The sequence below is a fragment of the Equus przewalskii genome, chromosome 24 (assembly GCF_037783145.1).
Source record: "Equus przewalskii isolate Varuska chromosome 24, EquPr2, whole genome shotgun sequence".
Classification (NCBI taxonomy): Eukaryota; Metazoa; Chordata; class Mammalia; order Perissodactyla; family Equidae; genus Equus; species Equus przewalskii.
Window position 1 is genome coordinate 17,690,709 of NC_091854.1, and position 14,064 is coordinate 17,704,772.

Here is a 14,064-nt window from a genome sequence, read left to right on the forward strand (position 1 = left end):
CCCTTCTATAACTCTTTCCCTATAATTCAGATTTCCTAACTTTTCAATGTAGTATTAAATGGTTTTCTAATTCCTGCTCTGCTTTTTGCCTATTCTTTCGTATCAAAAAACTCATTGTTGTTTTCTGCTTGCCAATGAACCATTAACTGCAGGACCCAAATAGTTCAGTGCCAGAGAATAACCGGCAGAGACTTTGATATTTTGTCTTTCTCTGCTTTATGCTCCACTGGCCTCTGTGAGCTCTCTATAGGGAGCTCTATGGAGCTTGTTCATCTCCGACTTGAATTATGCCACCTCTCTCAGAATGTATGTATCAACAGTCAATTCTCAATTTAAATAATATTTTTATCTCTATGGCACATCTAAATAGCTTCCTATAAAAATCTTTATAAAGCAACCGATATCATCTCCTGTCCTAGTCTTGACTCCTGATTTACCTCTTCAAAAACAAGATTTGTTATAACTTAGAATAGTTTAGTGATATATAGTGAAAAGAGCATAGATTTTACAATCAGATAGGGCTTAAACTGTATTCTCACTTGAAATCTCGGTAATGTTTCTTAACCTCTATATACTTTTTTCTGCATGTGCCAAATGGGGATAATAATGCTGGGTTTATAGAATTTTTAGGAGCATTGAGTAAAATAACATGTAAAGCACCTTACCTGTGTTCTAACACTAAGTAGATACTTAACAGACTTTAATTTTTTGTTCTCTTAAGAAGAGTTTGCAGTATGGGGAAAGAGTTGTAGAAAAAGGAGATTTCTCTTCCCTGGATACAATTTTCCTTAGTTATTATAAAAATTTCATATATATACAAAGTAAACAGAATAGTATAATGAAACTCCATGTCCATCCCACAGCTTCAACACTTACCAACATTCTGCCATTCTTGTTTTCTCTCTGCCTCCCTCCATTTACTCTCCACCAACCACAAGATGATGATAGCAAATGAGTTAGGCAGAATTTACATCCATTGGAACGCATGAATCTTAGCTGTACCACTTTGACAATGGATAAACCCATAGGATCCACATCTCTGCTTTGATGTTGAACATTTCCCAGAGTTCCTTCCTGTCCCTTACCAATCCTTCTCCATTCTTTACCAAACCCCGCCCCCCCACCGCCCAAATACACAGCCTGGTAACCACTGTTCTCTCTCTCTCACTCTTTTTTAAACCTTGGATTGCTTTTGCTTGTTCTAGAATTTTCTATATGAACATTCATGTACAAGTCATTTTTTGGATATGTTTTATCGTTTTTCTTAGCTAAGCATCTAAGAGTAGAATTTCTGTGTCAAAGGATAAGTGAATGTTTAACACTGTAAAAAACTGCTAACACATTTTATGAAGTGATTGTACATTTTACATTCTCAGTAGCAATATATGAGAATTATGGTTGTTCCATAATCTTGCCAACATTTTATATTTTGAAACATTTTTATTTTAAACATTCTTGTGTTTTGTGGTATCTCATTTGGTTTTAATTTGAATTTTCCTGATGACTAACAATGTTGAAGACTTTTTTATGTCCTTATTGGCCATTCATTTATCTTCCTTTGTGGAGTGTCTTTTCAAACCTTTTGCCTATGTTTTAAAAAATTGTTTTTGATCTTTTTCTAATTGAGTTGTAAGAGATCTTTATATAGTCTCAATCTAAGTATTTTGTTAGATTTAGGTTATGGATACTTTATACCTGTCACTCACCTATTTATATCCATAATGATTTCTTTGAGCAGAATATTTTAATTTTGATGGAATCTATTTTCTTTTTTTTATTGTGCTAAGAACATTTGACATGACATCTACCCTCTTAAACTCTTAATGTACAATATATTATCATTAATTATAGGCATGATGTTATACAGCAGATCTCTAGAATTTATTCATCTTGTATAAGTAAAACTTTGTACCCATCAAACAGCAACACCCCATTCCCACTTTCCCCCAGGCCCTATCAAGCACAATTCTACTCTCTGCTTCTATGAGTTTAACTATTTTAGATACTGCGTATAAGTGAAGTCACGCAGTATTTGTGATTTTGTGACTGACTTAGCATAATGTCCTCAAAGTTCATTCATGTTGTTGCATATTACAAGATTTCCTTCTCTTTTTAAGGCTAAATAGTATTCCACTGTATGTATATACCACCTTTGCTTTATCTATTTATCCTTCAACTGACTTCGATGGACAGGTTTTTTCCACATCTTAGCTGTTGTGAACAGTGCTGCAATGAACATGGGAGTGCTAATGCCTCTTTGAGATCTCAATTTCGATCTTTGGATAAATACCCAGAGGTGGGATTACTAGATCATGTGTTAGTTGTATTTTTGATTTTTTGAGGAAATTCCATACTATTTTACACGGTGGCTGCACCATTTTACATTCCCACCAACAATGCAAGGGTTCCAACTTCTCTACATCCTCACCAACTCTTGTTGTCTTTTGGTTTTTTTTGGTAATAGCCAACCTAACACATGTGAGGTAATATCTCATTGTGGTTTTGATTTTCATTTCCCTGAGATTAGTGAGTTTGAACATCTTTTCATGTACCTGTTGCTGTTTCTATATCTTCTTTGAAGAAATGTCTGTTCAAGCCATTTGCCTATTTTTTAATCAAGTTATTATTTTTTTGCTATTGAGTTGTGGGAGTTCCTTAACTATTTTGGAAATTAACCTTTTATCAGATATATGGTTTACAAACGTTTTCTCAAATTCTATAGGTTTCCTTTTTACTCTTTTGATTATATCCTTTTTTGTGTAGAAATTTTTCAGTTGATGTAGTCCCATTTGTCTATATCTGCTTTTGTTGCCTGTGTATTTGGTGCCATATCCATGAAATCATTGCCAAAACCAATATCATAAAGATTTCCCCCATGTTCTTTTCTAGGAGTTTTACAGTTTCATTTCTTACATTTAGGTTTTTAATCCTTTTAAGTTGATTTTTGCATATGGTGTAAAATAAGGATCCGATTTCATTCTTTTGCATGTAAATATCCAGTTTTCCCAGCACCACTTGTTAAAGGGACTGTCCTTTCCCCATTGTGTATTCTTGGCGTCCTTCTTTAGAATCAATTGACTGTATTTATGTGGGTTGATTTCTGGGCTATCTTTTCTGTTCCGTTGGTCTATACGTCTATCTTTCAAGGCAGTACTATACTGTTTCAATTACTGCAGCTTTTTAATATATTTTGAAATCAGGAAGTACGATGCCACCAGTTTGTTCTTTTTTCTCATGATGATTTTGCCTATATAAGATCCTTTTCATAGCATGTGATTTTAGATTTGTTTCTTCTAGTTCTGTAAAAAAATGCCATTGGAATTTTGACAGGGTTTGCAGTGACTCTGTAGATCACTTTGGGTGGTATGGACCTTTTAACAATATTAAATCTTCTGATCCATGAACACGGGATATCTTTCCATTTGTTTGTGTCTTTATTTTCTTTTCAGTGTTTTGTATTTTTCAATGTACACGTTTTCCTCTTTTTAATTAGTTTTACTCCTAATTATTTTATTCTTTGTGATGCTATTGTGAATGGGACTGTTTTCCTAATTACTTTTTAAGATAGTATGTTAGTGTATAAAGACCTACTGAGTTTTGTATGTTGATTTTGTATCCTGCAACTTTCCTAAATTCATTTATTAGTTCCAACATTTTTGGGAAGGTCTTTAGGTCTCAGACATATAAGATTATGTTGTCTGCAAACAAAGACAATTTTGCTTCTCCCTTTCCAATTTGGATGCATTTTATTTGTGTTTGTTGCATGATATCTTTGAGTAGGACTTCCAGCAGTGTGTTAAATAGAAGTGGTGAAAGTGGATATTCTTGCCTTTTTACTGATCTTAGAAGAAAATTTGAGTTTTTCCTCATTGAGTATGATGTCAACTGTGACCTTTATTATTTTGAGGTAATTCCTTTTCATCCTAATTTGTTGGGAGTTTTTATCATGAAAAGGTATTGAATTTTGTCAAATGCTTTTTCTGCATCTGTTGAGATTATTGTGAGATTTTTATCCTTTATTTTGTTAATGTGGTGCATCACAAGAACCAGCCCTGCGTCCCAGAGGCAAATCCACCCTGCTCATGGTGTACGATCCTTTTAATGTGCTGTTGAATTCAATTTGCTAGTATTTTGGTGAGGATTTTCGCATCTATATTCATCAGGGATATTGGCCTGTAGTTTTCTTTTCTTATGGTGTCTTTGTCTGGCTTTGGTATCAGAGTAATGCTGGGCTCATAAAAGGCATTTGGAAATGTTCCTTCCTCTTCACGTTTTTGGAAGAGATCGAGAAAGATTGGGAAACATTTAGTAGAGTTTACCACTGAAGCCATCTGGCCCTGGGCTTTTCTTTTTTGAGAGGTATTGATTACTGATCTAATCTTCTTGCCAGTTATGGGCCTGTTTCATTTCTATTTCTTCATGATTCAGTTTTGATATGTTGTAAGTTTCTAGGATTTTCATTTCTTCTCGGTTATCTAATTTGTTGCTGTATAATTGTTCACAGTAGTCTCTTATTATCCTTTTTATTTCTGTGGCATCAGTTGTAATGTTTCCTCTTTCTGATTTTATCTACTTGAGTCTTTTGTCTTTTTCTTTTGGTTAGTTAAAGGATTGTCTGTCTTTATCTTTTCAAAAAATGAAGCCTTAATTTCATTGATTTTTTTCTACTCTTTATTTTATTTATTTCTGCTCTAATCTTTATTTCTTTCCTTCTGCTAACTTTGTGCTGAGTTTTTGCTTTTTTCCTGGTTCCTAGAGGTGTAAAGATAGGTAATTAATTTGAGATCTTTCTTCTTTTTTAATGTAGGCTATAAATTTCTCTTACAGTACTTTTGCAGCATCCTGCAGCAAGTTTTGACATGTTATGTTTTGTTATTGTTTCTCAAGGTATTTTCTAATTTCCCATTTGATTTCTTAATTGACTCATTGATTGTTCAAAAGGTTGTTGTTAAACTTCCACATATTTGTGAGCTTTCTAGCTTTCTTTCTGCTATTAATTTCTACTTTCATTCCATTATTGTGGAAAAGATACTTGATATGATTTCAATCTTAAATTTTTTAAGACTTTTTTTGTGACCTAACATGTGATCCATCCTGGAGAATAATCTGTGTTTGCTAGAGAATAATGTATGTTCTGCTGCTGTTGGGTTGAATGTTCTATATACGTTCACTAGGTCCATTTGTTTGATGGTGTTCTTCGAGTCTGTTGTTTCCTTATTGATTTTCTGTCCAGATATTGTAACCATTATTGAAAGTGGAACGTTGAAGTTTCCTACTGCTATTGCATTGCTGTCTATTTTTCCCTTCAGTTCTATTAATATTTGCTTTGTATATTTAAGCACTCTAGCATTGAGTGCATATATAAATATATTTACAATTATATTTTCCTGATGAATTGACCATTTTATCATTATGTAATATCCTTCTTTGTGTCTTGTGACAGTTTTTGACTTAAAGTCTATTTTGTCTGATAGACATATGGCCACCCTTGCTCTCTTTTAGTTATTTGTGTGGGATATCTTTTTCCATCCCTTTAATTTCAGCCCATGTGTGTCTTTAAATCTAAAATGAATCTATTATGGACAGCATATAGCTGGATCTTTTTTTCTTTTTCCTTTTCATTCATCAAGCCACTCTATGCCTTTTGATAGGAGGGTTTAATCCATTTACAATTAAAATGATTACTGATAGGGAAGTATTTGCTATTTCCATTTTGTTAGTTATTTTCTCTCTGTCTCTTTTAGTTCTTTTATTTCCCCTTTTGCTATCTTCTTTTGTGCTTCATTGATCTTTTCATTGATGTGCTTTGATTCCTTTCTATATTCCTTTTGTGTAACTTCAATAGATATAACCTTTGTGGTTACCGTAGAGCTTAAATAAAATATTAATATTATATTTAAGCTGATAGCAACTTTGCTTCAATAATACACAAAAACACTACGCTTTTATGCCCCCTTCCTAAACACTTATGTTTGATGTTACAATTTACATCTATTTATATTGTGTATCCATTGACATGTTTTTATCGTTGTAGCTATTTTTTATACTTTGTCTTTTAACTCTTTTACTTAAATTCAAGTGATTTAGCCACTGCCATAGAGTAATACAATATTCTGTATAGGCCTGTATATTTATCTTTACCAGTGAATTTATACTTTCTTATGTTATTGTGTTGCTGTTTGACATCCCTTCATTTCAACTCAAAGAGCTCCCTTTAGAATTTTTTTTAGGCTGGTTTAGTGGTGAAGAACACTCTTGTGTAAATTTTTGTGTGTTGTGTTTTTCAAAGAATTTGTCCATTTCCTCTGAGATGTCAACTTTATTGGCATAAGGTTGTTCATAATATTTCCTTATTATACTTTTTCTTCTATAGGATCAATAAGAATATCTCCTTTTCATTACTGATATTGGTAATTTTTATTTTTTCCATTTTTTGATTAGTCTTTCTATTGATTTATCAATTTTATTAGTTTTTTAAATGCATTCCTAAGACAGGCATTAAAAACTTTAACTCTGAATAATATTTGGATAATTTTCCTCCTATTTCTTAGTTTTTGCTTCATTTTTCTTGAAGCCAAATTACGCATACACATTTATAATTATTATGTCTTTCTGATATGTTGACAATTATCAATAAGAGTTGACCTTCTCTATGTCTTGTACTATTCCTTTCTCAAAGTCTATTTTTTATAATAGCATTCAGTTTTCTTATGCTTACTCTTTTGTATGGTTTATTTTTTCCTATCTTTTTGTTTTTAACCTATTTGTGTATTTATACTTACAGTAGTTTTCTTATAGACAACAAATAGTTGGGTCTTACATTTGTATCCAGTCTGACAAGTTTCCTTTTTATATCAAGGCTAAAAATCTTTTGTCTTTTTATTAGTGTTTTATAGTAGGCAATTTACACTTAATGCAGCTATTGATATGATTGAATTTAGGTGTTAAATTTTATTTTTTCTATTATGTCATGAGTTTTTTGTTTGTCTACTCCTCTTTTCCTACCTTCTTCTAGGTTTATCTAATGTTTGTCTCCTGTACTGAATTTTGATTTTTAATTGCCTTTTTAGCTGTGTATCTTTGTATTATTTCTAATGGTTGCTCTAGGGATTAAACTATGCAAATTTACTTTATCACAATCTGCTTAGAGTTGATATTGAAGTATAGGAAACTTGTATCAGTACAGTTGCATTCTCTCAATTATTTTGCTATTATCATCGTATTGTTGTCATTCCTTTTCAGTGTGAAGACATTTCTTTTCCTTCGACTCTCTTCTGCCCTGTCTCTTGTGAGAAGTCATTGTAATTTGTGTTATTGTTCCCTTATGTTTAATGTGTAGTTTTACTCTTGCTACTTTAAAGATCATCGCTTTATCTTTGGGTTTCAGCAGTTGAGTTGATTTGCTTAGATATGGTTTTCTTTTTATTTATCCTGCTTTGGTTTTCTAGAGCTTTTAGATATATTACTTGATGTTTTTCCAAATGTGGGCTGATTTGGGTCATTATTATTTTTTTTCTCTTCCAGTTTTGACCTCTCTTAAAAGCATTCTGCTTACATGGATGCTAGATGACTAGATATTGTCTCACAGTTCCCTCAAATTCTATTTACTTTTCTGTAATCTTTTAAATCTCCACTCTTGAGGCTAGATCATTGCTACTGATATATTTTCAAATTCATTAACTCCTTTCTGCTATTTCTAATCTTCTGTTAAGTCTACAGAGAAATTTTTTTTAATTTTCAGGTATCGTGCTTTTTAGTTCTAGAATTCTTCTGAGATATAATTGGCATATAATATTATATTAGTCTCAGGTGTATAACACAATGGTTCAATATTTGCATATATTGCAAAATGATCACCACAATAAGTCTAGTTAACATCCATCGCCATACATAGTTAGAATATTTTTTCTTGTGATGAGAACTTTTAAGATCTACTCTCTTAGCAATTTTCAAATATATAATACAGTTTTATTAACTGTAGAATTTCTGTTTTGTTCTTTTCTATGCTTTCTATTTTTTTGGTGTGATTCTCCATCTTTGAGTTTGTGAACATATTTATTGTAGCTGCTTTGAAATCCTTGTTGGTTGTAATATGTAGGTCCCCTCAGGGAGGTTTTTTATTTACTGCTTTTGAAAAGGAGATAGATATTATTTTCCTTTTTTAGCATATCTGTTGAGTAAATCAATGTAAAACCTCTAGATTGTGTTATGTTTCTCCAAAGAACGTCTACCAAGTTGACTTGGTTGGACTCAAACTCTATAACCTTTCTCCATTGTATATATAACAGCTTATATCTACGCTAATTTATTGCAGCTTTCAATTGAACCTGAAATTTTTTTTTTTTGTTTTTTTTGCCATGCCCTTGAGGTTTTTGTTATGAATGAATAGTTTAGTGATCTGTCAAAAATTTGCATCAATTTTATACGCAAATGTTGGGGTTTACCCCTTCTGCTAATCCCTATCTTCTTGGATTTACTCCCAGCTTTCTGGCTGCTCTGCCATCCCAACCTCTCTCCTATGACTCCTTAAGTCATTAAGGCTGTAGCATTCTGCTCTTGGAGCCAAGTGAAGACGGACGTTGACCCCAGACGCAAGGCTACAAACTCTCACATCTTACCAGTTGCTGTTAATCTTTCAATCATAGACTCCTCTGCAGGTTCTAACTGTTTTTAGCCAGTCTCCAGTGCCATCTAATAAGCAGTTTTTATTATTTGTTCAGATTTTATAAATCATTAGGAGGGTTAGTTTGACTAACCCACTTAAACATAAGTTGAAGCAGGAAACTAAGTTATTTGCTTTTGTAAGTTATTTCACAAAATGACCTCAAAAAGCAAATATTTTATTGCCATTTTACACATAAAACTAAGACTCATAAATATTATGTAGGTTATTTTAATGTTCCTATACTGGGTAGTTCAAAGACTACAACACTGTGCTAAAAAAATTGGATTCAGGACGTAAAGCTGGAAAGAGTGTGACTTCCTTGGAACACTGCTGTCACATAACTCAAGTGCAACTGCCTGTAGACCTTTAGTGCCTCCACTCTTTCAAACAAGTGGCCAAGCCTGCAAAGACGTGCTTTAGTTTCACTTTTTTCATTAAAACACTCACAAATTCTGTTATAAAAGAAAGTATGAAATGTGTGTACTCCCGGGATCTGAAGAGAAGTTGAAGATCCCCCAAAACTGAGGCTGCCGCTAGAGAAAGAGTGTCAGAGAAACAGCTATTCAACCAACGTTTGAGTATCACATGTGTGGTACCCAGAGTATGGTAAGGTCTGAGAGTGAAGAAATAAATTAGACACACTCCCAAAGTATGCACAGTTTAGTGAGGAAAAGTAGACGCATAAATAGATGATCAGTTTGTGGTGTGATAAATGCTATCTCAAAGTGTTAGCTGGATGCTATTTGGCAACAGAGAATGGACACCTAACCCAGAAAATGTGGTTAATAAAGGATTTGAGGTAATATCTGAGCTGTGACTTAGAGGAATTATGAGATATTATCGATGATAAAATAGGAAAAGGAATATTTTAGATAGCGGAGGGATCCTGTGGGAAGGTTTGGTGGTGTGAAACCTCTGGAAAATGGAAAGAATTTTTGGAGAGTAGATGATAAAGCAGGAAGGAGGTAGTGATAAGAGATAAGAAAGTAGAGACCTTAGGGCCTTTCATGCCATGCTAAGGATTTTGAACTTTTCTTAAGGACTCTGGGGATTTATCAAAGTGACTTGATCAGATTTGACTTTTATAAAGATCACCCTGCTTGCTGAGTAGGGCATAGATTAGAGGGTGAAAAGATTGCAGAAAAGGAAATTGCTTTATAGGTGTTTTCAGTAACTCAGGCAAGAATTGATGGGGCCTGGTCTAAATAAGTGGTGTTGACACTGAACAGGAGATGGATTTTGGAGATACTGCATACAAACCATAGACATGTGGAAAATTAGGAAGAGAGAGGAGATGTAAAGTGTTTAAACAAGGCCATGGGATAATGAAAATACCTATATTGCCCAACCTAAACTTTAGATTTAAATTATCTTTCATGTGAAAAACTGGATCACTTGAGTTTTCTTCATCCATAGCTGCCACATTCTTACAATGCCTGACAACTTATTTGTGTCCTTAATGTGTAAATAGGGTGATCTGAGAATTATATGTATGCATATACACGTGTGTGTGTATACACATACATATATACATGTATATATGCTATTGTGGTAATGTGGTAAATTTGGGATTGAGAGTTACAAACTGAATCCAATCCAAGTTATGAATCAGGCTCCACTATAATATGCAATTATAACAACAAATAATTTTCTTTTTCCTGAGGAAGATTGGCCTTGAGCTAACATCTATGCCAATCTTCCTCCACTTTATGGGCCGATCGCTGCCACTGCAAGGCTGATGAGTGGTGTAGGTCCATGCCCAGGATCCAAACCTGCAAACCCAGGCCACTGAAATGGAGAGCACTGAACTTAACCATTATGCAATGGGGCTGGCCCTAATATATCAACAAATAATTTTGAGAATACAAAGTAAATTTAAAATTTAGATAATTGGAAATCGTATAAACTTACTTCAGGGAGATTTAGCAAATACTGTTTTGCTGATCGTTTGCAAAGCAAACTCAATGCAATGACTCAGAAAATGGAAGTATAGGGAGGCGAATCCTAGTCCCAGCTTTCCTAAAGCCAATCTGTTTAATGTTGAGCAGGTGACATTAATTTATAGAACACACTTCGTCTATCCTTAAATGAGGAGGTTAGACTAGACGGTTTTTAAGACTATCTCCTACTTTAAAAGTTCCTGTAAGGGTTTCCTAAATAATTGGATTTACTGGGGCCACCATTCCCCAAATACCAGAAGGGGGGCAAAGGCTTCTGACATTAACATGTACAAAAATCAATATTACATGTCATTATATCAAAAATATGTAATTATACAAAATGAATGTAATTTAGATAAACAAGAGTTTTCATAGTTGAACCTGAGCTACAGAACAACCTTTTAGTACACATTAATCTGTCTGTCCATTCTTTAGCATTCATTTAGAACTATTTTACAAGGTAATTTGAAGGATTCAATTTTAAGTATAAAGATTCTTGCATTCTTGACTTTAAACAATAACAGACATAAGCACATGAGGCCTATATAAACTAGAAACATATGTCAAATGACAACAAAATTCAGATAAAAAATGTACTGCTTAAATGGTATAAATATGACCCCTTGTGTAATTTTATGAGGGGAAAATCAATAATATATAATTAGACATAGAGTACTTTATTTAGGTAACTCTATTAGTTTTCAACTTCTAAAATCTTAGTCCTATGTCCATCGACATAGGCATAGGATTAAATTAGATGCAAATCTATGTGCAGTAACTACAGCATATAGAGATTATTTTCTGTAATTCACATGAAAACAGGAAAACAATTATTATATATTCACAGAAAAACAAAAAATTCAAGCTTGTATAACTAATTGGATGGCAGTGGGGTTTCAATTAAGAAAGTAGGAATTTGAGTCATAGTTCAGTCTCTTTTAGTTTAGATAACCTTGGAGAAGTCACTTCATGCTTCTGGGCCTTATTCCCATCTGAGGTCATCCCAAATGAGGATAACAATATCTATCTCTAAAGTTTGTTATAAAGATTTAATTACAAAATTTACAGGAAAATGCTGCTTTACACAAGACTCTTCATTGCAATTAAAGAAAAATCACTCAGATTGACTTAGAAAATGAATAAAATTTATAATTTCAAGTAACTAGAAAGTACAAGGGGGTACATGATTCTGGTGGACCCGAGTCCAATGTGTGTAATCAGAAATGTGTCTTTAATCCCATTATTCTTCCCATTTGTTTCCGTTTTGGCTTCACTCTCTGTCAGTCTCCCTCCATGAAGTGGGAGAGGGAGAGATCCATGATAGGCTGTGGACTTAAAGCACTTTTATAGCTAACAATCCTAATGAAGATAAGATGCTATTTTCTCCAATAATTGCAGCATATTCCTGGAACTAACTTGCTTGTCTGAGGCAGGGCCAGGTACCAATTGCTGATTCATGCTATTGGTTGGACAGATAAACTCACACACTGAGAATGAGGAGGAGAGGTCTGTTGGTAATAAGACCGCACTTTGTAGACCTTGTTCCTACTGTAGGGAGCATGATTAATCAAAGGCTTCAGTTGCCATGCTTTGAAACTCATCACTGAATTTGCACCAAGGCTATCCCTCTCCTGGGCTGCTCCTAGTCAGTGACTGAGTGTGGTGGGGGGATAGGAAGACAAACCCATTCCTAGGAGGCAGATGCCTCCTGTGTTGGCCAAGGATAGCTCAAGGACTCTCTCAGAGTTTTATTGAATCTGCCACTACGTAAGTGACTGTGACACTTTTACTCAACATTTTCTCCCACTTTTCTTTCTCTGTGTTCACACTTGCAAAGCAATGCAATGACTTGCCTAGTCATTCCTTGCTCTTTCCTATTGCTTTCAAACAGGCATTTCCCCCAATAAGATTGTTGCACATTTAATTCTGTTTTGGCTTCAGTTTCTCAGAATACCCCGACTCACAAAGGTGATTGCAGAATGGAAAAGAGTGGGGTTCCATTTCATGCTAAGGTAGTGTATGTTCTGGGAAGGCAAAAGCAATAGAAGGTGTTGCCTACAAGGGTGTTCTAATCTATAAACTAGTCGATGATGAGAATTTTTGGTTTTGAGAGTTTTATTCTATATGAGTAACCTAGTTTAAAGTTATGATCAACAGTGTGTGGAACTAAAGATTTCAGATGTTAAATTTAGTATAAATACATATATTTACTGAATTTCTATCTAGTAGACTGATTTTAATCAGTATTTAATAATATCTTTGGTCTGTTCTTGAATAATAATCATTCCATCATTCCATCTCTGAATGCATCTAATATTATTGTAAAAATCTTCAATGTTCACTGACTGCCGTGATTTTCAAACCAGAGTACTTGAGAACTACCTGAGAATTTTCCAGAGTGCAGACCATATCTAGGACTACTGAGTCAAATTTTTCAAGGAAAACTTGGCCATGTATATTTTTAAACTTTCCCTGTGCAATTCTAATATGTAATTCTCTCTAGGATCTCCTGGCCAAATGAGCATCTTCATGTTTTGGGTGAAGACACTAAGAACTCAAGACTTTTAAAGTGACTTACCCAAGGTCATTTATCTATGAAGTGGTAACATTAGAAGTAAATTCTGTTATCTTCTGACTCTTCATTTCCTGCTCTTTTCTCTTCAAAATTATTAATATGGCTCCTAACTCTTGCTTTATCTTATGTCCCTCCTGCTACTTGCCATCTTCCCTCCTGAATGAATGGTCTGCTATCTATTTTGTGCCTTCTGTAAATCTCTGTTTCCTTAGGGCCTTTGAAGTTGCTGTTTTCTACTATGTGGAACATACTTTATCCTCTTCTTTTTATACAGTGAATAAATGAACTTCGTATTATTGACTCTCTCAGACATCAGCTAATTTTGTATTGATGGAAAAATTTGTCCAACTATATTAACTTTTTAATGAGCAAAATCATTTTGACTACAAACAACATTTGTCTTATGTCCCAACTCTTCCTGCCCCATTTCCCTTTCTCCCCAGGAAATTAGAACTAGATCAGATACTTATCTAACTGAGGACACATTTCAAAAATCTTAAAACAAGGAGAAATCATACATATTTAACTGTGGATGACTATGAGTTTTGTTTGTGAGTTGTGTTGCTGTACATTTATTATGTTATTCTTTTTTTTTCTATTTCTTTTCCTTCTTCTCAAAGACTAGATGCAATGACTGGCCTAGACCAGTGATACATAAAGTGTGGTCTCTAGACAGCATCAGTGTGACCTGAGGAATTGTTAGAAATGCAGAGCTTTTGGTCCCATCCCTGAATTACCAAATCAGAATCTCTGGGGTTGGGAACCAAGAATCTGTGTTTAATCAGCTTTCAGATGATTTTCATGCACAGCAGTTTGAAAAGCACTGGTCTGGATTGTGTAAAAGTAAAAGAAAGCTGGATGCTTGTTAAGGGTGGTATGACAGA